Below are 24,301 nucleotides of genomic sequence, written 5' to 3'. Positions count from 1 at the left end.
AATCACAATTAAAAATGAAACAAAGATTACACTTCTGGGTATAACTCTTATTCTATAGTATACTGTGAGGTTCATTTTCAGTTAAATCTGCTTAGGGCCACATTGTACAATAAATGGTTATATATCTACTTCATGTAAAGCTTAAGCAATTACTGTAAAATACCTTAATACCTGTGTAAAGTTTTAAGTTTTGATTTTTTTTTCTAAGCTGGAGAAAAAAAGAACACCAAGAGTTATCCCTAAGTGACTGTGTGATTTATATCAAACAGTTGGTATGACGGGGGAAATATGATTTATATCTAACGATTGGTTAAACTCCTTGCAAACTGCTGGCAGTTTTTGAACTTTCGAACACACTGTATAAAAGATTGTCACTGATAGATGAAAGGAAATATGTTTGTAGTTGAGATTGGAAAAGAAGGGAAGATGCTTGGAAAATATAGCATCCTTCAGTTCTGTTGTAGTGGTTTTTGTTGTAGACTTTTCAGACAAGTTATTTATTTTTCACAGAAGAATAGTGGTTGTTTTTGTTTTGTTTCTGATGTTTTTCTGTTCTCCTAAGCCAAAAGTTTTATTTAAATGCAGCAGCATATTGAGACAGAAGTACCAAAATATTTGCTTAAAAATTAAGTTGATTTCCAGTTGACCTTTCCAAACACTGGTTAAAACATATACAATTGATGAGTAAATAGTCCGGATGAGGATTTTAAGAAGATATTGGATAAGATAGATGGCTGCAGTTTATTTATCTGTTTAAATTTTGTTTTACTTGAATTGTGAAAAATTAGAAATACTAGAACAACATCTAACTAAAATAAACTCTATTGTTCAAAATATACAATAAATTGTAAATGCTCTGTACGTTCTGTAATAGAAGTATGGCTCAGTCTCAGCTTTTGTGTGAAAATTTAAAACTGGAACATTTGTTCTATTTCATACTTATAGGTAGTCCTCCACTTAGAATGATTGTTTAAACAACCATTGGAACTTAAAACGGCACTGAAAAACTGACTTATGACCATTCTCACACTTATGAGCATTCTCACACTTATGACCATCACTGCATCCCCATAGTAAAATGATCAAAATTCAGATGCTTAGCGACTGGCATGTATTTTGATGATTGCAGTGACCAGAATCGTGTGATCACTATTCGCAACTCTCCCAGCTAGCTTTCAACCAGCAAATTCAATGGGAGAAACGTGAGTTTTTTTAATGACTGTATGATTCACTTAACAACTAAAGTTATTTGCTTAACAACTGGCAAAAATGTCATAAAATGAGTGGTTGTAAATTGAGGGCTAACTGTATTATAGTATAATTCAGAACATTGTATTTAAATATAATTTGCAGAGAGTTGCATTAGAGGATCCTTGTACAGGTAGTCCTCAACTTATGACCACAATTGAGCCCAACATTTATGTTGTTAAGTGAGAAAGTTGTTAAGCGAGTTTTGTCCCATTTTGCAATCTTTTTGCTACAATTAAGTGAATCACTGCAGTTTGATAAGTTAGTAACACAGTTGTTAAGTGAATCTGGTTTCCACATTGACTTCACTTGTCAGATGATTGCAAAAGGGCATCACCGCAGCAGTCGTAAGTGTGAACCAGTTGCCTAACATCTGAATTCTGATCACATGATCATGATGCTGCAAAGGTTGTAATTCTGAAAAACGGTCATAAGTCATTTTTTTCAGTGCCATTGTAACTTTGAACGATCACTAAATGAACTGCTGTAAATTGAGGACTACCTGTATTTCGTTCTTGCTCTGCAATTCTCTGTGTCTGATTTTAAATAAATAGTTATGAAGAAATCTGGGTGTGTTATGAACAGAAGATATATGGAATATTTCAAAATATCATGGTTGAAATATTACATTGAAAATTTATTTGGAAAGTTTGATTCTGTATAGAAAGATTTCTGTTCCGAAGGGGGTTTATGGCGACAGATGGTAATTTTTTAGCTTAAAACTAAGTGACTGCAAAAAGACTGCAGATTTGAAGTGAGAAACCGGCATCATGTTTCATTTATCTAGCTTGCTTTTTAAGATGGCTTCTTGTTTGTTTTCTTTGACTGACACAAATTCAGATAAGAAGGCAAGTTATTTATGCACAGAAAGTTGGCTTGGTTTCATCTGTCATTGCATCTTTTGAATTTGACCTAATAACAACAAACGGTAATAAAAATAAAAAGCTTTAAGTTGTCACTTCAAAGAGTTAGGACCACAACATACAAACAGAATACTGCTACAACAGATAACTGTATCTTTCTTGCTCTAAAAATAATGTTGGAGTTATGCTCTTTTACTAGACAAGTGTTTTTCAACACCAGCAGCTTTAATACGTGTAGACTTCATCTGCCAGATTCACCAGCCAGCATGCTTGGTACATGAAGTGAAGTCTTCACATCTTAAAGTTGCTGAGGTTGAGAAACACTGGACTATGCCATTGCTTTTCATTAGCTTCTTCCCACATGAAGCCCTTGCACTTCAACTCTCGGAAATGACATGATAAATTTAAGCAATTCTGGCAAGGACCACTTGTTTTGGCTTGCTTTGGTTCCCTTTATTTTGCTTTGCTTCGTTTTGCTCTATATGCATATCCTGATACCGAGTTGAATAGAGATGCCCCAGATACCAATGTATTGACTAGCTGGCCATCATTTTCTGGGCAGTAATGATTATATTGATATATCTCTAAAAGTGAAGAAGGCCCTTAGTAGTAATTTTGTCCTACACAAGTGAACATGGCAGTGGGGGGCTTCTATTAGCAACTCTATTCACTATCGTTAACTGATTATGACATATCTCAGATGACTTGGGGGGCTTGCTATACTAGACCCAATATACAGAAAAAATAACAGATCTTGCTAATTATTGACTTTATAGCTTTTTGAGGGTAGTAACCAAATTGTATGCTAAGCATGATACCCAAGAGTTCCAAGATGGAGTGGAGCCTAATAACACAATTGGAGACGAACAAGTGGATTTAATGGAGGAATTCAACTACAGATCACATTCTTGTAGTTAATTGTTCAATGGAGAAATATATTAATAAATTGAAACCAGTCTTATATGTCAGTTTCTTAGATTTCAAGTTTGTCTTTGACACTGTATTCAGAAATAATTGAGGGGGAAAAACCCTCAAAATATGTCACTGCATTGAGACTTTCTTTTCCTGATGCACAACTGATACCTACCATATTTTTTGGAGTATAAAATGCACCTTTTTCCAGAGTGCTGCTCCCACTGTCCATAGCTGGGATCTTCCTTCATATCTTGACAGTAACTGAGTGAGAGCTGATCAAACTCTCCCTGTTACGGCACGCCTCCAATCCCATAATCCTCCAGTCTATCACTCAGTTACTGACAAGAGCTGAAGTGAATTTCAGAGCTGTGGTAATTTGGTTGAAAATTTCCTTTAAATTTCCTAATCTGTTCCTCTCCCTGTGTTCCTTTATCTCGTTTAGGCCTTTTGTTATTTTTGATTAATTTTTTTGTGCGCGTGGATATTTGCCTTTCTGACTGCTGCTGGCCGCGCGTGGTGTGTCTGGGCTCCCGGGCTGCCCGTGCCTCACGGAATTGCAGCCGCCGGATTCCGACTCTTCGGGGCGGATCCGGTTTGTCCACCTTGGCCGCGAGCATGGGATGGGCGCGCAGGCTTGCTGCTGTCTCCCCTGCTCTCCCTTGTCATTGGCGGCTTTGGGGTAGCGTCACGTTGACGGTGCGCTCCCCGCGCTTCTATTGCTTGGCTGGCGGTTTTGGAGGCTACGATTTGGCGCGCAGGCTTGCCGCCAATTTCAAACCACAATTGTTGTCGCTGGCTTCGGAGGAGCGCCACTACTGAGGTGCGCTCTCCGCTTTGGACTCGGCCTTGGGACTATCATCAGGAACGCGGTACCGCCCCAGCTGGCTTTCAGAGGCGTGAGTCATTTGTTTTTGGCCTCAGGGTCTGCCGGTGACAGTGGGCGCCATTTTGTTGGCTGAGTTAGGAGTGCCCGCCATCTTACCGGAGTCTATTAGCACCCACCATTTCCTGGGTGGCTGGGGGCAGTGTTTGTAGGCGCGGCAGGAAGTTGCTGCCTTTGATCTGTCACAGGACCCCTTTTGACAGCATTTGACTGCCGTGACATACCTTTCGCCTAGGAGGCTTAACAGTCATATGATGGTGGACAATTACTGTACATAGTTACCTTGTTTAAAAAAAAAAAGTTTACAAATAATAATTGCTTCTGGAGGAAGAGTGCTGCCACTGATAATTGCCTGCTCCGTGCCTTTGTTGGTCGGGATTGGCGTCTCCCGTCTGGCATGGCGGACCCTGCTCTCTTGTCTGACCTTGAGCCTGAACAGAGCCCAGCACACAGACCATCTAAGCGGGCTAAAAAGTCTTTGAGGAAGCGGTCTGAGTCTTCCAGCCACAAATCCTATAAGCCAAAAGCTACCAAGGGCTTGGACAGAGATGCCCAGCGTCGACATAACGCTCTCGAGAGACAGTGGGACAAGGCACGGCTGGCGTCTGTGGCACAAGTGGGTCTTGACACAAGCGCCCCTCAACATGCTGCCTCGGCGTCTGTGGCGGGGGGTCTCTTCGTCTTCTGGGTCCCCGGCCTCATCACCAGAACGGGATATGCATGAGGCAGTTCAACGGGTCCAGCATTTAAGGCTGTCTAAAGGTGTGTCCCAGTCCTTGCCAGATGTGTCTAGAGCGGGGTTGACCTCTTCACAGAGGCCTTCTCGTAATCTGCCTGAGGCCACGTTTACTCCAACGGCGGCTGGCCTTTGTGGCCCTGATGGGGCGACTCCTCCGGTACCAGCGGATCTACAAGCCCTTTTCTCATCGGCTTTTTCCTTGTTCCTGGCAGTCGGTCTTCATCAGGCATCTCAGGTTCCACTGCTACCTTTGACAATGCAGCCTGCCCAGCAACTTCACCAGATCGCATCGCACCAGGTTGCAAAGAAGCCGTCGTCGTCTTCTTCCTGGACTGACTCTGACCATGGTGAGGAATGCCCTGAGGACATTGAATTTTTGGATGATGAGGACTTACCACCAGACTCCCCAGCCTTTACGGGGTTGTTTCGCCCGTCCATGTTTAAATCGTTATTATACAAGGCCCGGCTTACCGCCAATTTGAGCTACCCGGGGCTTGACCCGTCGGGCGCTTTCACTTCCACGGGATCCCACGATGCCTTGTTCCATTCTGCTAAGCCAGACAAAGAAGCTTCAGAAAAAAAGCCTCCAAAGCTTCAGGAAATAAGCCTCTGTAAGAAGCTTCAGAAAAAAAGCCTCAGAAACGAAGCTTCAGGAAAAAAGCCTCAGAAACAGCTTCAGGAAAAAAGCCTCTGAAAGAAGCTTCAGAAAAAAAGCCTCTGAAACAGAGCTTCAGAAAAATAGCCTCTGAAACTGTTTCAGAGGCTTTCAGAGGCAGAAAAAAAACTTTTTTCTGAAATGGAATTTCAGGGGCTGAAAAAAAAAGCAAGGCACAGAGCTCAGAACCAATGAACCTGTTGCTAAAATTCACCTCTGGGAACAGCTGATTGAGGATATTCCTGGAGGCTGATCCACCCGCCAATCAGCCTTTTTCTTATTTTTCTCCCCCAAAACAGTGGTGAAATGTAAAACTTGTTACTACCGGTTCTGTGGGCATGGCTTGGTGATGGTGGGGTAATGTGACTGGGTGGGCATGGCCAACTTTTTTCTTTTTAACTTTTAAAAGCATTTTTTCTACAACCTTAAGAGATTGCAGAAAAAAATGCTTTTAGAAGCCTCTGACGATCAGGCAACTCAGCTGGGATCGCCAGAGGCTTTTAAAGGCATTTTTTCCCTACAACCTCTTTGGCTGAAGAGGTTGCAGGAAAAAATGCTTTTAAAAGTAAAAAAAAAACAGCCTCTGATGATCACGCGACTCAGCTGGGCATTTGGGAGGGGGACAGGGATTTTTGCTACCGATTCTCCGAACCACCCACCGCCATCGCTACTGGATCAGATGATCCGGTCCGAACCAAGAGCATTTCACCCCTGCCCGAAAACCAAGGTGCATCTTATACTCCGGTGCATTTTATACTCCAAAAAATACGGTATTTAAAAACTTTTCCACACTGCAGCGTTCAACTGTTTGTGTCTGTATATAAATCAGCTATGAATGAAAACAGTTTCATCATTCCTTTTTTTTAAAAAAATTTCTGTCCTTTCCTTCTTTTTGGCCACAGTACTGCCCAGGTGTTCTGGTCAGAAAATTCCTGATTAGTGGATTTCCCTGTTTTACTTACTTCCTTTAGCTTTCCTCTATGACAGTTGACTTTCCATTCTGTGAGCATATCTTTTGAGAAATAATTGGGGGAGGGGAGGATGAAATAACTCTTCCAGTACTGAATCATGAGAGGAAAAGGATACATATTTTCATTGCAGGCAGCTCAATACTGTATGAAAGGAAAGGCCCATCAAAGAGTGGGAAGGGAGGGAGGTGTAGTTCTCAGAATACAACTCGCCCGCCAATTGGAGTGAACGCATTTGAATAAGATGGAACTAAGTGCAGCAGAATTGCTTTGCTCACATCAGCAGAGTAGAAACAGTACTGTTGATAAGGAGCAAAACAGCTTGGGCAGAGGTGAACTTCCCAGTAACCTAGCTATGAGCTAAAGGCAATAGTCAGTCATTTCTGCTGTCCTCATTCTGTGGCAAGCTGGAAATGCAGATTAGTCCTATTAAGGGAGATAAAATCCACAAGACTGCTCTCAGAAAATACACACATGCACACATACATATACACAGAGAGGGGTGAGGCTGAAATGTATTTGGTCTGTTTAACTTCTGCACTGACCCTGTGACAGAATCTTTAGTCATCTGAAACGTCCACATTTCCAAAAGTGTAAAATGTAACGTTCTCCTGTTGAATGCATGGATGCACCCATCGTCTTGCATACCTCCACTGAGATCAAGAGTAGTTGACTCTTTAATCCAGTATTTAAGACAGGATAAGCAAATTTGCAAATAGAAACAAAACCTCTGATACAGGTAGTCCTTGACTTGTGACCACAATTGGGAACGGGATTGCCAGTGTAAATTGATGTGGTTATAAAATGAGATGTCACATGACAACACCAATTTGTGACGGCGATCCCAGTATTCTCTGTTGCAGTTGTTAACGGGGAACTCATTACGTGAGTACCCATTCCAATCCAAGCCATTCCATTGGTCCTTCTCAGCCCGAAGCCTCAATAAGGTAATACCACTTATACCACCTATATTCTCACCCTTGCTGCCAGTTTGGTCACAGTGCACCCTGCCTTGCTTCCTAAAGTTGCACAAAGACAGCACAGATTTCGGAAAGAAGGGGGGTAGGGAAGTAGGAAATATTTGTCAGAAAAGCTGGGCCAAAAAAGGAGACAGCAGAAGGTGAAAAGTTGGTGCAGGAATTGTAAGAGAAGGCAGCTGGGTGAATGAATGCTTACTGAGGTTTCCTGAGGTATGGCAAGCAGTTCCAGAACCATGCATCTCTCGGGCTGTTTGCTGTTCTGCAAGGCAGAATATAGGGTTACCAAAAGGGAAAATATGCCGGGGTGGGAGATAGGTGATAGGGAGAGTTGGAGAAGGTTCCTTGTCTTATTGAGGCTGAGGGCTGGGAGGGACCAAGTTTTTACATTGTTCTATTTAGTGTGTGTGTGAGGTGTCTTAAGTTAGCTGATTGGTAATCATAAATCGACATAGGATCGTTTACCTTTCAAGTAGAGGCTGGATGGTCCTCTTTTGTGAATGTTTTAATTGGGATTTCTACATAAAAGAATGTGTTTGATTTGATAAATCTAAACAGCCCCTTTCATTTTTGTAGTTCTGTTAAAAATGAATAAAATTAACCCTTATTCAGAGAGACAGAAAAAAGAAAAAAAAGAGAATACAATGGGGAAAATAGGAAGAAAGCAAAACATAAAAATATGAAGGTTTTCCCCCCTGTATTTTGTTTTTTTATATAAAATTACACAATAAGTTTCTGTAAAGGATCATCATATTTCATTGCAATTTTCGTGCGTAATCTTTATGAACAAAGCATAAAGCATTATGACTATCCTTAAATGCACAATATTTATTTAATTATATTTGGCTTTAAAAGTAAAATTGCCTTTGATTTATTTACAGCTTTCGGTCATTTATATGGACAGATCTGTGCATCTTAGAGGTAGCTTGCTATAGTGCCTTTCTTGGGGAGTTCTCCTTCCAGTCTGTCTTTCTAATCAAGCATTCAAGCATTACTTGGTCACTTTCTGTTAATGTTCATACTACTTCCACTTCGTTGATTTAGTTTTCTCTGTTCATTAGTATCAAGTCATTTTTTGGGGCCTTCTTCACCCTGCTGTCATGCATCTTCTTTTGCAGGCACTATTTTCAAGATTTTTCTCTTCTGTGCAAGGATTAGAAAAATCTGTGCAAGTCAAAGGACCAGTGCTGATTTCTTTCAAGGCACTGTTTGGGGCAGCTTGGCTGGGAAGCATATAATTAAACATGTCATTTACATGTATCATCAAATTAGTCAGATGACCATTCTTAGCCTTTGCCCAAAATATTTCTACACTGTTCTAAAACACTGTTAAGATTTCATTTCTCATTTGCAGTTTGTGCACAGGTAGTCTTCGACTTACAACAGTTTATTTAATAACCGTTCAAAGTTACAATGGTACTGAAAAAAGTGACCGTTTTCATAGTTACAACCTTTGCATCCCTGTGATCTAAAGTCAGATGCTTGGCAACTGGTTCACACTTATGACCATTGCTGTGTCCCAAGGTCAGGTGATCCCCTTTTCCGACCTTCTGACAAGCAAAATCAATGGGAAGCCAGATTCACTTAACGGGGTTACTAACTTATTAATTGCAATCATTCGCTTAACAGATGTGGCATGAAAAGTCATAAAATGGGGCAAAAATCACTTAAATGTTTCGCTTAACAACAAATTTTAGGCTTAATTGTGGTCGTAAGTCAAAGACTATCAGTATTAGCTGAATTAGTTTATATAATTCCGTAGAACCTGATCTTGAAAATCACAACAGTAATACACTACTTGTACTTATGCAGTCTAAATCCCTTGTCATGATTATACTGATTATAGATTGTAAAAAAAAATTCAGTTGGCATGGATCCCATGAATTTCTGATGGGGAAAACAATTAAGCAATTATATAAGGAAATGGCAGTATCATGTGATGGCAGGATGAGGATGAAAGTTATGTGGGAATTTCCATGTTGAAGAAAACTTGGTTTTGAAAATTTAGAGTAACTCCTTTCACATACATTCTTTGATCAGCTACTTATTTTAAAAAGGGCTCACAAGTTAAAATTTTATTAAATTTCTATGCTATCTATCCCTCAACTTTTAGCAACAAAGTTATATACATATGTCTGGATAACTATAAAATTCATTTGTATACTGTTTTAAATTAACAGCATTTTAATTTGAGGGATTTGCTTAAAGGCACTGATTAACTCCTACATCAGAAGCAGTTGTGTCAGTATAGAAATGTTGCCCACCCTTATTTTCAGCTTCTGTTTTACTTTTATTTTCTCTTTAATTATCTCTTATGTGAAGAAATTGTTATCTTTCCCATTGTCTTATTTTTCTTAGAAACGTCACTGCCAAACAATAGAAACAGTTCTGCTTTTGCTTAATTTTATTAAGGCACAGGTGTGCACATGGGTATAGCGTGTGATTTTTGTATAAATAGCTCTTAATACAATATTGTCAAGTTGGAATACTCTCATTAATATACACAAAATATGAAATTGTGTTGAGCAAAATTGCTAAATATTCTTACGTATTTATTGAAGTCATTCCATTTCATGCTGTTTTGCACCATCAATTTGGACTTCTATTCTGGATTAATTATCTAAAGTTGGGCAATATTTGCCAGATGTGTCTTCCAACTCACAATGTAATGTTCTTTTGATAAATTTACACATGGTCTCTGCCGTAGGCTCTGCTAAATCAAGTATTTCTTTTAACAAAATAAATTTCCATATCATGTATTATGAGCATCCCCTTCATGGATTACTGCCTTGTCGTGGTGAAGAGGCTTGCGTAGTTCAATGAAGCTATGAGCTATGCCGTGCAGGGATATCCAAGACGGACAGGTCATAGCAGACAGTTCTGACAAAACGTGATCCACTGGAGAAAGAAATGGCAACCTACTCCAGTATCTTTGCCATGAAAACCCCATGGACAGTACCAAAAGGAAAAAAGATATGACGCCGGAAGATGAGCCCCTCAGGTCGGAAGGTGGGGAAGAGCAGAGGGCTAGTACTAGTAGCACCAGAAAGAGTGAAACAACTAGGCCAAAGCCGAAAGGATGCTCAGCTGTGGATGCATCTGGTAGTGAAAGGAAAGTCCGATGCTGTAAAGAGTTTTTCTCCATAGGAACCTGGAATGTAAGATCCATGAATCAAGGCAAGCTGGACGTGGTCAAACGAGATGACAAAACTGAACATCGATATCTTAGGAATCAGCAAACTAAAATGGACAGGAATGGGTGAATTTAATTCAGATGACCATCAGGTATACTACTGCGGGCAAGAATCCCTCAGAAGAAATGGAGTAGCCTTCATAATCAATAAAAGAGTAGAAAAAGCGATACTGGGATACAGTCCCCAAAATGACAGAATGATCTCAGTTCAAATCCAAGGCAAACCATTCAATATCACAGTAATCCAAGTCTATGCCCCAACCACTGATGCTGAAGAGGATGAAATTGACCGGTTCTATGAAGCCCTACAGCACTTTATAGAATTAACACCAAAAAATGATGTCCTTATCATCATGGGGGATTGGAATGCTAAAGTAGGAAGTCAAAAGATAATCAGAATAACAGGCATGTTTGGCCTTGGAGTTCAAAATGAAGCAGGGCACAGGCTGATAGAATTCTGTCAAGATAATACAATGGTCATAGCAAACACTCTTTTCCAACAACCCAAGAGACAACTCTACACATGGACATCACCAGATGGCCAACACAGAGATCAGATTGACTATGTGCTCTGCAGCCAAAGATGGAGAAGCTCTATACAGTCAGTAAAAACAAGACCAGGAGCTGGCTGTGACTGTGATCATGAGCTTCTTGTTGCAAAATTTAGACTTAAATTGAAGAAAGAAGGGAAAAGCACTAGGCCACTCAGGTATGAACTAAATCATATCCCTGATGAATATACAGTAGAGGTAACAAATAGATTTAAGGAATTAGATCTGATAGACAGAGTGCCTGAAGAACTATGGATGGAGGTTCGCAACATTGTACAAGAGGTAGCAACTAAAACCATCCCAAAGAAAAAGAAAGGCAAGAAAGCAAAATGGTTGTCTGAGGAAGCTTTGCAAATAGCTGAGGAAAGAAGGGAAGCAAAAGGCAAGGGTGAAAGATAAAGATACACCCAGTTGAATGTAGAATTCCAGAGAATAGCTAGAAGAGATAAGAATGCCTTCTTAAATGAACAGTGCAAAGAAATAGAAAAAAACAATAAAATAGGGAGGACCAGACATCTCTTTAAAAAAATTGGAGATGCGAAGGGAACGTTTCATGCAAAGATGGGCATGATAAAGGACCAAAATGGCAGGGATCAAACAGAGGCAGAAGAGATTAAGAAGAGGTGGCAAAATTACATAGAAGAACTATACAAGAACGAGCTTAACATCACTAATAACAACGATGGGGTGGTCACTGACCTCAAGCCATACATCCTAGAATGTGAAGTCAAATGGGCCTTAGGAAATCTGAGCAATAACAAAGTTAGTGGAGGAAACAGTATTCCAGCTGAGCTATTCAAAATCTTAAAAGACGATGCAGTAAAAGTGCTACACTCAATTTGCCAGCAAATTTGGAAAACTCAACAGTTGCCACAGGATTGGAAAAGGTCGGTTTACCTTCCAATTCTAAAGAAAGGCAATGTCAAAGAATGTTCAATCTATTGTACCATTGCACTCATTTCATATGCTAGTAAGGTTATGCTTAAAATCCTACAAGCTAGGTTCCAGCAGTATGTGGATCGAGAACTACCAGAAGTACAGGCAGGATTTCGAAGAGGCAGAGGAACTAGAGATCAAATTGCCAACATACACTGGATCATGGAGAAAGCTAGGGAGTTCCAGAAAAACATCTACTTATGCTTCATTGATTATGCTAAAGCCATTGATTGTGTGGATCACAACAAATTGTGGCAAGTTCTTAAAGAGATGGGAGTATCAGACCATCTTATTTGTCTCTTTGAGAAGCCTATATGTGGCTCAAGAAGTAACAGTGAGAACTGGACACAGAACCACTGATTGGTTCAAAATTGGGAAAGGAGTCCAGCAAGGCTGTATACTCTCACCCTGCCTATTTAACTTATATGCAGAGCACATCATGAGAAAGGCGGGGCTAGATGAATCAAAAACTGGAATTAAGATTGCCGGGAGAAATATCAACAACCTCAGATATGCACTCTAATGGCAGAAAGTGAAGAGGAACTAAAGAGCCTCTTGATGTGGGTAAAGAAGGAGAGTGCAAATGGCTTGAAATTCAACATTAAGAAAACTAAAATCATGGCATCCGGCCCTCTCAATTCCTGGCAAATAGATGGGGAAGTAATGGAGGTACTTGCTAAATTGCATTTTTGAAGTTAAAAAATTGTTAAACATTTCAGTGGTTTGATTGTTACATACAAATCTCCACCCTTGTTGATCCAAGTGATGCTGTTGCTGCTTCCTCACAGAGCTTGGAGACTGTGGGGTCATGGATGAGGAACACCAGGATAAGAGCAGGTAGCAATTACGGCTAGAAAAGCTTTTGCACAACTTTGGATTGTTCGCCAGTTGTGGCCTTTCCTAAATCAGGATTTTTTGTGCCCAGTCATTCAAATCCCAGCCATCTTATGCCTGGACTACAGCAATATGCTCTACCCTTGAAGAACATTAGGAAGCTTCAACTGGTGCAGAGTGCAATGGCGCGGACAGTCTTTGGAGCCCCTAGAGTGGCCCATATTCCATGAGCTGCACTGTATCCTGTTTTGCTTCTGGGTGTTCTGCCCCAGCTACAGACCCCAAAGAATGCAGCACACACATAGTCTGTATAAACCTTAGTTCACTAAATTAAATCAGTCTTTTTCAAATAAAGGCTGTTCAGTAACTTTCTTAATAGCCTACAAGAATCCAAAGAATAAATAATCGTAATCTTACTATGCTTGGCAGAAAGCCCAGAAGCAATTTGCAGGAAGCTGATAAGAGAACTAAGATCAGGACGTGAAGGAGAGTGAACGAAATTGTTCCCTGCAAATTGCTTCAGTCGTTGTCCTTCCTTAAATAGGCTAAGAGAGTGGCCAATTAGCCCCAAGCCTTACTCTCGAGGAGACCTCCTCCTGAGGAACCACTCCTGCCTTTTGGCAGCTCTGCGCACCCGTGCATCAAGAAGAGGCTCCTCCTCTTCTTCCTCTTCACTTATGGGAGCTTCTGGAGGTTCTGAAGGCCCTGGCTGAATCCCCTCCTCTGGCATCACATCTTCTCCAGCCTCCTCATAGTCTGACTTGAGTGCCAGCTGCACAGGCTGCTGGCGCAGCACCACACCAGCCTCCTCGCTGTCGGAATCAGCTACTAGCTGCACGGGCTGCTGGTGGGCCACAACACTGGGTGCAATTTAGTGTGTTCGTTATTACCTTTAAAGCAGGGGTGAAATGCTCCCGGCTCGGGCGAGTAGGTAGCGATGGCGGCGGGCAGTTCGGAGAACCGGTAGCAAGAATCCCTGCCCCTGCCCCCCATGTCCAGCTGAGCCCCGCGATCTTCAGAGCCTTTTTTTCCTTTTAAATGGCTCTGACCAGCCAAGCTCTGACATCCCAGCTGAGTTGCCTGCTAATCAGGCAACTCAGCTTCGATCGCCAGAGACATGTAAAAGAAAAAAAGTTTCTTTTTTTCTCCCCCCACCCCAGCCTCCAGCTTGCTTACCTTAGCTGCTGATCACACGACGATCGCAATCCATGCATTAGCAAGCAACTGGATCACCCTGCCTGCAATCAAGCTCATCGGTAAGCAGCTCTATCTGCAACTTTAAGACTTGTGGACTTCAACTCCCAGCAAAGCTGGCTGAGGAATTCTGGGAGTTGAAGTCCACAAGTCTTAAAGTTGCCAAGGTTGGAGACCCCTGTTCTATTGGGTAAGTTTTTTTCTCCTTTGGGAGCTTTAAAAAAAAAAGTTAATTGGGGTTTTTTTTAGTTGTTCTTTTTTTAGACCTAGCCATTTAAAGTTTAGGAAGTTTTAAATTTAGCTGTTAATATAAAAATTAAATTAAAATAAAATAAAATATTTGTGCAGCTTTCTGAGATTTAGTGTCTTTCTGTAGTGTTTCACTCTAACTATACAAACACACAAAATCTCACAAAGCTGTATGTGGAATTTTGTGTGTGTAAGGTGTGAAAGTTGGTTTTTGGGGCTTTTTGTGGCTCTGAGGTTCCTTGTTGCAGGGGCCATTTTGGGTCTAGCACAGCTGCTTTTACATTGTGGGTGAGCCAGTTGTGTTGTGTGTGTGTAAAGTGTGAAAGTTGTTTTTTGGGGCTTTTTGTGGCTGTGTGAGGTTCCTGCTTGTTGCGGGGCCATTTTGAGTCTAGCACAGCTGCTTTTACATTGTGGGTGAGCCAGTTGTGTTGTGTTGTGTTTTGTAGGTTAAAAAAGGGCAAAGAAGTGACATTGACTTGGCCATGCCCACCCAGTCACCTTACCCCCAAGCTCCACCCATTAATTAAGCCACGCCCACAGAACCAGTAGCAAAAAATTTAGATTTCACCCCTGCTTTAAAGCCTTGTATGGCATGGGTTCAGGTTTCTTGAGGAACCATCTCACTCCAACAGGGCAGGCTTGCCCCACTTGTGTCAGCAGAGGAGGCATGCTGAGGATCCCTTTGGTCAAGGAATTTCAGCTGGTGGAATCCAGGGTAAGAGCTTTTTCTGCCATGGCCATCCATCACCCTCTGGAATTTAATTTAATTTAATTTAAAATTTAATTTAATTTAATTTAATTTAATTTAATTTAATTTATTAATTAATTTAATTTAATTTAATTTAATTTAATTTATTCAATTAGATCTTACTACAGGAAGTAAGGTCTGCCTCCCTTAGCCTTCAAGAAAAGTCTTAAAATCTGGCTGGCTGGCATGGTGTCACAAAGTAGTAGTTCTTGGCTGGAGGTGGTTGGTGCACTAATAGAGAAGACACCCCCAACTGTCGCATACAGACTCACGTATTTTAGACAGTTTTAATTTTTGTTATTTTAATCTTTTATAATTGTTGGATATTTATATATTTTATCTTACTGTAAGCTACTCAGTCGCCTTGAACTGCTAGATGGGTGGCAAATAAATTTAATAATAATAACAACAATGATAACCGTAAGCTAAATAGAACAAAAATATACAGAATAAGATTGTCAGAAGATTGTCATTTCAGAGAACATTTCAGAATTATGATGCTGTGAGACATATTAGCTTTCCAAGATAGACATGCCTTACCTTCCGAAAATAATAAGTGGGAGCTCTTTTCAAGGATATTTTGTACAAGTTTGTTGACATAATTGTTTCTGACTATTCGTAATGCGTGAAGATAAAAATTTCAAGCAGGAGACAATATCTGTCTCTAATTATTATTTGGGCCTTCTATTTCTGCCTTAGTAATTTTGTGGGTGTGCTCATTCTTTTTAACTTGGGAGGTTTCTACCACATTCATTTTTATTTTTATTTTATTTTTGCTTTAATTTATATGTCGCCCTTCTCCTGAGACTCAGGGGGGCTTACAGTGCGTGAAGCGATAGCCTTCATACTTTCGTATATTTATACAATGTCAGCTTATTGCCCCCACAATCTGGGTCCTCATTTCACCTACCTTTGAAAGGATGGAAGGCTGAGTCAACCTTGAGCCTGGTGAGATTTGAACTTGCAGTAATTGCAAGCAGCAGATGTTAATAACAGTGCTTTAGCCCACTGTACTACAGGCTGTTTTGGATATGTAGTAATTCTTATTATAGATCTTTTTCTGTCATCATTTAACTATCATTAGTTTTTGTAATTTGTTACCAGAAATATATAAGGAACTGCTGATAGATATACATCGGTGGAACAATCTTCCTGTATAGAGAACTATCTATCAAGGATGATTTAATTGATTTTCGGCACATTGCATAAGATGCTTAAAATTCTTTCCAACGCCCACTGTCCTACATTGTATGACCAATTCCAAGCCTTCCTTCACTTGAAAGGATTAAAACATTTACATGCTTCTCAAGTTATGAATCATGCCACATTGGATACTCATCAGTTCATTGAGTGTTCTTAATTTGAATAGCTACCATCTAATTCTATTATATTCTATTGGAAATGAAGGGATTTTCTGTGTGCAGGAACTCCTCTTAAATAGTTTAATTTATCCATTGAAGTTTTTCAGCTCCGCCTGTATGAGTAATCTTACATATGAAACAGATAATATTTCTAGAAGGCTGTCTTGGGAGTCTGTACTGTCAGAATATAAGTAAATCAAAATGTATGATTGTAGATTCAGAATGTGATAACATTTATGTATAACATTAATTGGTTATAACAGAAATCATAATAAACCATTGACACTTGAAAAGTTTTTTAGAATCCAACTATGGATTCTCACAAAGAGAATATTAAATAAATTATTCTTTCTGATTCAATCTGGCACCAGCTGAAAAGTTTAAAAATAGGGTTAGGAAACCCTGCTGGGATTAAGGGAAATTAGTTGAAAAGGTGAATTAATGACAGATATTTGCCATAGGCTCCAAGAAGCAGTTTATGTGGGCAGTAAAGTGTAATGTATAACATGTGTGCTTCAAACACTTTCAAATGCCAGATGTTAAATTTGTATAGAATAGGTCAAAAATACGAATATGTATTTGTTTATAACAGAAATGATTTTCCTTTTTACTTAAGATAGCACACTAGCATCCAAAATATGACTCCAATATAAATATATTGTATCTTGCATTGTTTTATGCAACCTCTGGAATAATTTCATTTATTTGCATTGTGCTTCAGTAGATGGCAGCAAGTAGCTGACTTCAGTCCCACCAGCTAAAACGAGCTAGGCCTTATTAATACTTAGATGGAAAACTAGGAAGAGGTGCAAATTTTCTTGAAAAGGAAATACACAATTTCTATTCCACCATACTCTGATGTGTATCGTTTTGCATTTCAACCAGAAGGAACGATTGGGTATTTGCCAAGCTCCTGTGGGAAAATCTCCCAGACAACTTATGGTAGTGTTTTAGCTACAGTATATTACCAATTTTAATTACCTCCTTTAAAATGTGTAGTTATGATTCTTAAGATGTAATCAATGCTTAAGTTGCAATCACTGAAAATGAAAAATACGTTACTGAAGTAAATCCTTAAGAACTTGAAAATTAACTATGTGCTATTATCAATAATGGGCTTTTTCTTAAAATAAGTAGCATTTAAATGTAGACTGTAAGCATTAAGATTGAATTTCATTCTCACATGTTGCACTTCTTCCATTTGGTTTCTCTCTGACCTCAATCTACTCCTCACTTGAATGCATTCAGAGTAAATTTCTTTTGCAGGTTTATTTATTACATTTATATGCCACCCATTTCTCTAATAGGGCAATTCTGTGTGGCTTATATATCATAAAAAGATAACTAAAAGGTCATTTAAATGTTTAAACTATGTAAATTAAAAATATATGAAACTATGAAAAAAAAATCCAGAACCAGAAGATGGACAGAACAGAGATGAAGTCTTCTTACCTTATCAACCACCTTTAGTGGTTAGCACTCCCCTTGGGGCCCCAATCTATGGGGCAAAGCAAAGCTTTACTACCCTTCCAGTAGGCCAAAAGGCACAGATTCCACCCTTGTGGTAGAGTGTTCCACAGAGTTGGGGCCACAGGTTGATGGACTCTAATCCATCCAAGGTAATCTCATAGTGAATATGTGAGTTCTTAGGTGTTACAGGCTTTAGGTTTTTGCTGTAAAAGTGTAGTATGGCTACCTCTTTGTACAGTATATTTGCAACAATTTGCAAATCTGTTTATAATCTGAAATATGGTTGGTACTTCTCTCAGACCAGAAAAGTAATGTAAAAATGCCCAAGGAAAAAGATTAGAGTACCATATTAGAAACCGATTTGCCAAGATCTACAACTTTACAAATACCTGACTTCTGATTGTAATGCAATTACTATTAGAAGTGTAGTTCTCCTGAAAGCTTCTGGGATTCCATAATGGGTTGACTCATCTGTTCTGCTCAGAAAGCAATTGGTCAACTTTGTGGCCACGCCCTCATCGTCACCCTCTCTGGCCCAGTTTCGGCTTGGTCTCAGCCCTGAAGAGACGTGTCAACTGGAATTCTCGGACTCACACAGCAGGTTCTTGGCATTGCGGTTCTGAGTTGCAGGATTGCAAAAAGAGCCATGGCTCTCCGGCACATGCATCATTTAGCTTCTTGAGCCGCTTGCCTGTCATCCGAGCGTTTGGCAGTTCCAGATTGCTGCATGCACTCTCCCTTGGCTCGGCGGGATCACCGGATGGCCATCCAGTCATCTGGCTGCTCCAGCCCATCTGGGAAGACGACGATCGTAAGCTATTAAGACAGCTATGGCTGATTAATCGAACGCCACTGCGTTAGCGCTGCCTGGGAGTGTCTGGGCAGGTGCACTGGCTCCCCGGTCTTCCGATATGGCCACCACCGCCTCCACCTGCTTATTGATAGCCTCAGGAGAGGCACGGAATCCCTGCGTAGTCTTGGCTAGGCATACACATTGAGGCGCATCAAGCCGCGGCAGTAACCACTCTGCTAAACATAGTAGCCTCAAGCCCCTGCTAGCCTAGAAAGGCTCAGAGTCACTGCCTAGTCTCGGCTAGGCACACCTGTGTAGCAGGCAGGAAGGAGCCAGCAGCAGCAGCAGCCTTGTTTATTTGACAAACAAATGGCAGACAGTTGCTGAGAAGAGATATAAGGCTCAGTTTACTGAGAAGTCTCAATCTACATTGGAAGCTTCAGTAGGCAGGAAGGCAAAATCCAAATCTAAGGCTCCCAGTATCGAGAAGCACTCCAAAGCTTCTGAGAAGAATGCCAACAGGACACAAAAAGCCTTAGAGAAACAGTTTCTCAGAGCTGATAAGGAACTTTCAGAACAACAAACAGCTTTCCCTCTGACAGAGGCTGCAAGTTTCTCAGAGTGAACAGTTGCCTCACTCAGGGGATGTAATACCACAAGCCTGGTCACCAGAGGGAGCAAGTGAGCAATCTTTTCACTTATCTCCCCAAGCCTGTAATGAAACTGAAGTAAATCCATTTTTCTGCCCGGCAACAACAGTGGCAGCCAGGCTCCAGTACAGAAGGTCTGCTCCAGAAGCCATCTTAACACCTACTGCACCTGGTTTGCACCAAGGCAAGAATTTAACATCTGATTTGCCTGAAGATATAAAATCATTGATAGCATAGGTCAGTGTTTCCCAAACTTGGGAACTTTAAGAAGTGTGGACTTCAACTCCCAGAATTCTCCATCCAGCATGGCTGGCTGTGGGATTTTGGGAGTTGAAGTCCATACATCTTGAAGTTCCCAAGTTTGGGAAACACTGGCATAGGCTATTTCACAGGGATTGCAGCAGATCAGTGCCCCAACAGCCCTGGCCACTGAGCCCTCCACCAGTTTCCCACAGGACCACCAGACAACGGGACCGGTCCCATTGGCATGGCAGCCGATCCCCCAACCCCTCCTTAGATAGTGAAGACTCACTACTACAAGAGGGGCAAAGAGATGCAGATTTATCCGAGGATGAGGGTTTAACACCCGATGTTCCATCTTTCACCAGTCTCTTCCCTCCTGCATCTTTATGTCAATCTTGTATAAGGCAAGGGTGACATTGGGAATGGGAATAGATCCCACCCAAGACCCGTGGGCCTTAAGGGTCCCAGCGAACATCTTTTCTCTGAGCCAGCCATGGAACAGGAGGACATACCTGCATCACAACTTTTTATAGGTGTGGTTCAAAAGCAGTGGGCACAGCCTGGTTCCTTTCGGACTCCAACCGGAAATGATAGATGCTTTTATAACTTGGCTTCCGAACTGCCTGAAGCGCTCCAGTTATCCAAGGTAGATGGCCCTCTGGTGTCCCTAGTGTCTTCCTCCTTTGTGTCAAGACCACATAGCTGAAGGATTAAAAGCCGAGGATAAAAAAGTTGAATGAACATTGCACAAAGCACATCAATCTGCAGCCTGGGCGATCAAGGCGGCCTTGTTTTTTAATCGGTCCTCATTGATCTGGCTTCACCAGATATAGCAGAGGGTTCCACCGCTGAAGGCCAGGCTCCACCAGGACCTCAATAAGTTAATAGCTGCTACTCAATTCTCAGCGGATGCCACTTTGAATGCTGAAAAATATGCCTCCAGAGCCCTTTCCTCATTTGTAACATCAAGGAGGATGCTTTGGCTCTGTCATTAGCAGGCTGACGCCAAGTCCAAATGGAGGCTAGCCTCTGCCCCCTATACAGGTGGCACACTATTTGGAGAAGCCTTGGAGCCCGTCCTTATTGCAAATAAGGACAAACAGAAGATTCTTCCATCATCGTTTAAGCGGGCAGATCGGCATCCCATGCCTTACTACTGCTGGCCTTCCTTTCGGGCACCCGAATCGGAAATTTCCCAGCACCAAAGGTTCTTCCCTCAGAGGTCTGATTGCCAGCCAGACAGGGTGGGGTTTCGCAACCAGCCCAGACAACATCTCCAGATCAAACGGCCCTTTCGGGGAGCAGGATGTCGCTCCTTTTGTAGACCACGATGACTGCCCAACCAATCCCATCAGCGGCCGATAGCAACCCAGTGGGAAATGATAATGGACAATTGGGTCCTCAATATAGTGAGGCTAGGCCTCAGTCAGGACTTGCTCTCCACACCCCCAAATCACTTTATTTGTTGCCCTGTCCCGAAGAACAGCGAAAAGAAAGACTCATGGAGACCGCCATCCAACACCTGTTGTATATTCAAGCCATCAAGGCGATCCCAGAGAGCCAAACAGGACGGGTTTTACTCCATTCTGTTTGTTGTTCCAAAGAATTCAGGGGTGGAGAGCAATTTTGGCTCTAAAAAAATTGAACCTATATCTGGTCTACAAGAGGTTCAAAATGAACTCCCTCCAATCCATCCTGGAGGGGATTCGAGAGGGCGACTTCCTGGCCTCCACTGATGATAGAGACTTACCTCCATGTGCCAATTCTTCCAGCAAATTGCCAATTTCTATGTTTTTAGTACAGATTACCCTTTGGCCTGGCATTGATGCCCTGATCCTTCACCAAGGTCGTGGCGGCGCTGGCGGCATACCTCCGGTCAATACCTATATGTCTGCAATGTTAGTGGACGACAAACTTACCTAGGCATCGTCTCCCAAGAGGGTGACAGAGGATTTACAAATAACGATCAAAGCCTTACAAGATTACGGCTTCGTCAATTTCCAAAAAAGCCATCTGGTTCCCACCACACGACTCTTACATCTAGGAGCGGTGATCGACACCAGATTGGGCCAGGTGTTCCTGTCACAGGACCGCAGGGACAGCTTAGTAGCCGTGGTACATCGGATATAAGAGTCTCCATAGCCCTCTTATCTCGGCTACTGGAAAAAAATGGGCTTGTGCATCTCAATAGTTCCCTGCTCAAGACTGCACGCCAGGACCCTTCACTGTTTTTTGTTCCCATACCAGTGGGTCTGTAGCAGCAGCTCCCACACCAGGGTTTGAGTTGACCTGGTGGTATTGCAGTCCCTCCGATGGTGGACATCCACAGCCCTAGACAAGGGATGTGCCTTCAAGGAACCCAGCCGCATCATGATTATATCGGATGCCAGTCTCTGGCTGGGGTACTCATCTCACATGGCTCAGGAGCGTTGGACCTAGGGAGACCTTAGGAACAACATAAATTGGCTGGAGTTTTGGGCGGCACATTTGGCCCTTTGACAGTTCAGGCATATAATCCAGGGACAACACGTTCTGCTTCTCACTGACAATGCGACTTACCAAAGCTCACATCAACTGTCATGGGGGCACCCACTCCCGGGCCCTCATGACAGAAGCAGAACAGTTGGGGATTTGGGTGGAGAAACACCTTCTCTCCCTCAGAGCAGAGCACATCGCAGGAGTAGCGAATGTGCAGGCAGACTGCCTTAGCAGGTCCACAATAGACCATTCCGAATGGAGATTACATCCTGACCTCTTCAGAGAGCTGTCCGAGAGGTTCAGTCAGCCAGTTGTGGACCTGTTCACCTCCCCGATAAACGCTCAATTACCACAATATTTCACCAGGTTTGCAACACCAGGAGCGGAATGGACCAATGCTCTCCACAGCCCATGGCCCAGGGACTGCTGTATGCCTTCCCCCCTCTTCCCCTCATTCCAGGGGTCATTCGGAAGATATTGACAGACAGGGCAGAGATCCTGCTCCTTGCTCCTTACTGGCCCAGACACCCGTGGTTCGCAGACCTAGTAGGCCTTTTGATTTCTCGGCCTTGGAGGATTCCTCAGGAGAGAATCTCCCTCAGCCAGGGCGTCTTGACCTATCCGGAGCCGCAGTGGCTCCAACTGACCGGCATTTGAGAGGAGCCTCCTGAGGAAGGACAATTAGTCCTCCAGGGTAATACAGACAAGTCAGGCCTCAAAAGGACATCTACAAACAGAATTTACAATTCTACTTGGACAGCTTTTACTAGCTGGTGCCTTAAAGGAGGCATTATTTCCACTTCAGCGTCAGTACCACAAGTCCTGGACTTTCTCCAGGAAGAACTAGACAAGGGCCTATCGCCAAAACCATCCGCAGGCAAGTGGCAGCCCTTTCAACGGTATTGGTGTGTGGGGAACAGGAATCTCTGGCTCACCACCCAGTTCTTCGGAGATTTATCAAGAGGGCAGCAAACCTGAACCCGCCTGTGATTCACAGGTACCCCACTTGGGACTTTTCTAAGATTCTAAGGCCCTAACATCCGTGCCCTTTGAGCTGCTACAGACTGAGCTTGTGTTTCTTGATCTTTAAGGTCATGTTCCTTGTGGCTATTACCTCAGCCAGGCACATATCGGAGCTGGCAGCTCTTTCAGTCAGAAAGGACTTATGCCTATTTCATCAGAACAGGGTGGTCCTCAGGATGGATCCCTCCTTCATCCCCAAGGTGAACTCCTGGTTCCATAGGCCTAGGAGATCATTTTGACAGAGGGCCAACTCATGCCCTGGAAAAGAAATGGCATACCTTGGATGTAAGGAGGGCCATCTGAATTTAAATCAAGAGGACATCCTCTACTAGGAAGACGGCGGCACTGTTGGTGTCTTTCCATCCTTCATCGAGGGGTGCCAAGGTAACTCCTTCGACAATAGGCTGTTGGCTGAGGGCTTGTATAGCTAAGGCCTATGAGGTACAGGCCTTACTGTCTCCCAGAGGGGTGACTGCCCATTCTACAAGAAGTGCAGCCACAACAGCGGCATGGGCGACACAAGCGTCCATTGAAGACATTTGCAGAGCGGCAACATGGGCTTCTCCCTTGCCCTTTATTGTCATTACAAGTTAGACGTTTTTGCTTCGTTGGAAGCGTCCTTTGGATGGAGAGTCCTGCAAAGAGTGCATGCAGATATGGGGACTTCTGACCAAGCGGCGTCCCACCCTTAGATCTGCCAGCTTTGGTAAGTCCCATCCTTGGACTGTCCCGGGAGCTCTTAGGAGAAGGGGCATTGGTCCAAACCCGCCCTGGCGACCACTTGGTCTGAAGTCCAGGAGCAGTAGGTTCTTGAATTTGAACAAAAAAGGAACATAATTTTTTATGGCAACTGCTTTGTTCTAAAAATGCTTTTTACTATTAATGTCCTTAAATAATATGACCTGAAAATTTTGAAATTAATTACCAATTTAGTGTGCTTTTTCATGTTGCCAATTTACAAAGTCCTGCTTTCAAAATTATGATCTTCAAGATAGTGGGAAAGGAGATTGTATGTATTTAAGTTACTGTTCTCCCCTTCTGGCCAACCAACACTTGTTAACATGGTATTGTCTGAAAGCCTGCGAAGTTGCTATAACTTAAAATCTTTTCTCCCCAATCTCCTAACCATGATACGGATATTCCTATCATCCTACTGTTTTGCTGTGGCCTCATGACATTATTTTATCTTCTGTTCAGATGAGACAGTTTTAAATTATCCTTAATTCCAGTTTTAAAGTAGTATGTTCTTTTTAAGATAATAGTGTTCGGTGACCACTTTACCACAGGCCCTAACAGAGCCAAAATAGACACCACCATCCTCAGCTAGCCT

General features: G+C 42.2%; 1 protein-coding gene and 1 pseudogene across 11 annotated transcripts in view; both read left to right on the top strand.

The window, feature by feature from the left end:
* The window catches only part of EPB41L3 (erythrocyte membrane protein band 4.1 like 3), a 188,713-nt gene that overhangs the window by 101,327 nt on the left and 63,085 nt on the right, over nt 1-24,301 (top strand). The gene's annotated exons all lie outside the window — the stretch shown is intronic.
* LOC139314969 (craniofacial development protein 2-like) lies at nt 10,224-21,728 on the top strand (annotated as a pseudogene).

The sequence above is a fragment of the Pituophis catenifer genome, unplaced genomic scaffold (assembly GCF_029215685.1).
Source record: "Pituophis catenifer annectens isolate HBS135680 unplaced genomic scaffold, rPitCat1.0.hap2 SCAF_3, whole genome shotgun sequence".
In the NCBI taxonomy this organism is placed as follows: domain Eukaryota; kingdom Metazoa; phylum Chordata; class Lepidosauria; order Squamata; family Colubridae; genus Pituophis; species Pituophis catenifer.
Note: the sequence above shows the minus strand (reverse complement) of the source record. Positions and strands in the feature narration are given on the sequence as shown.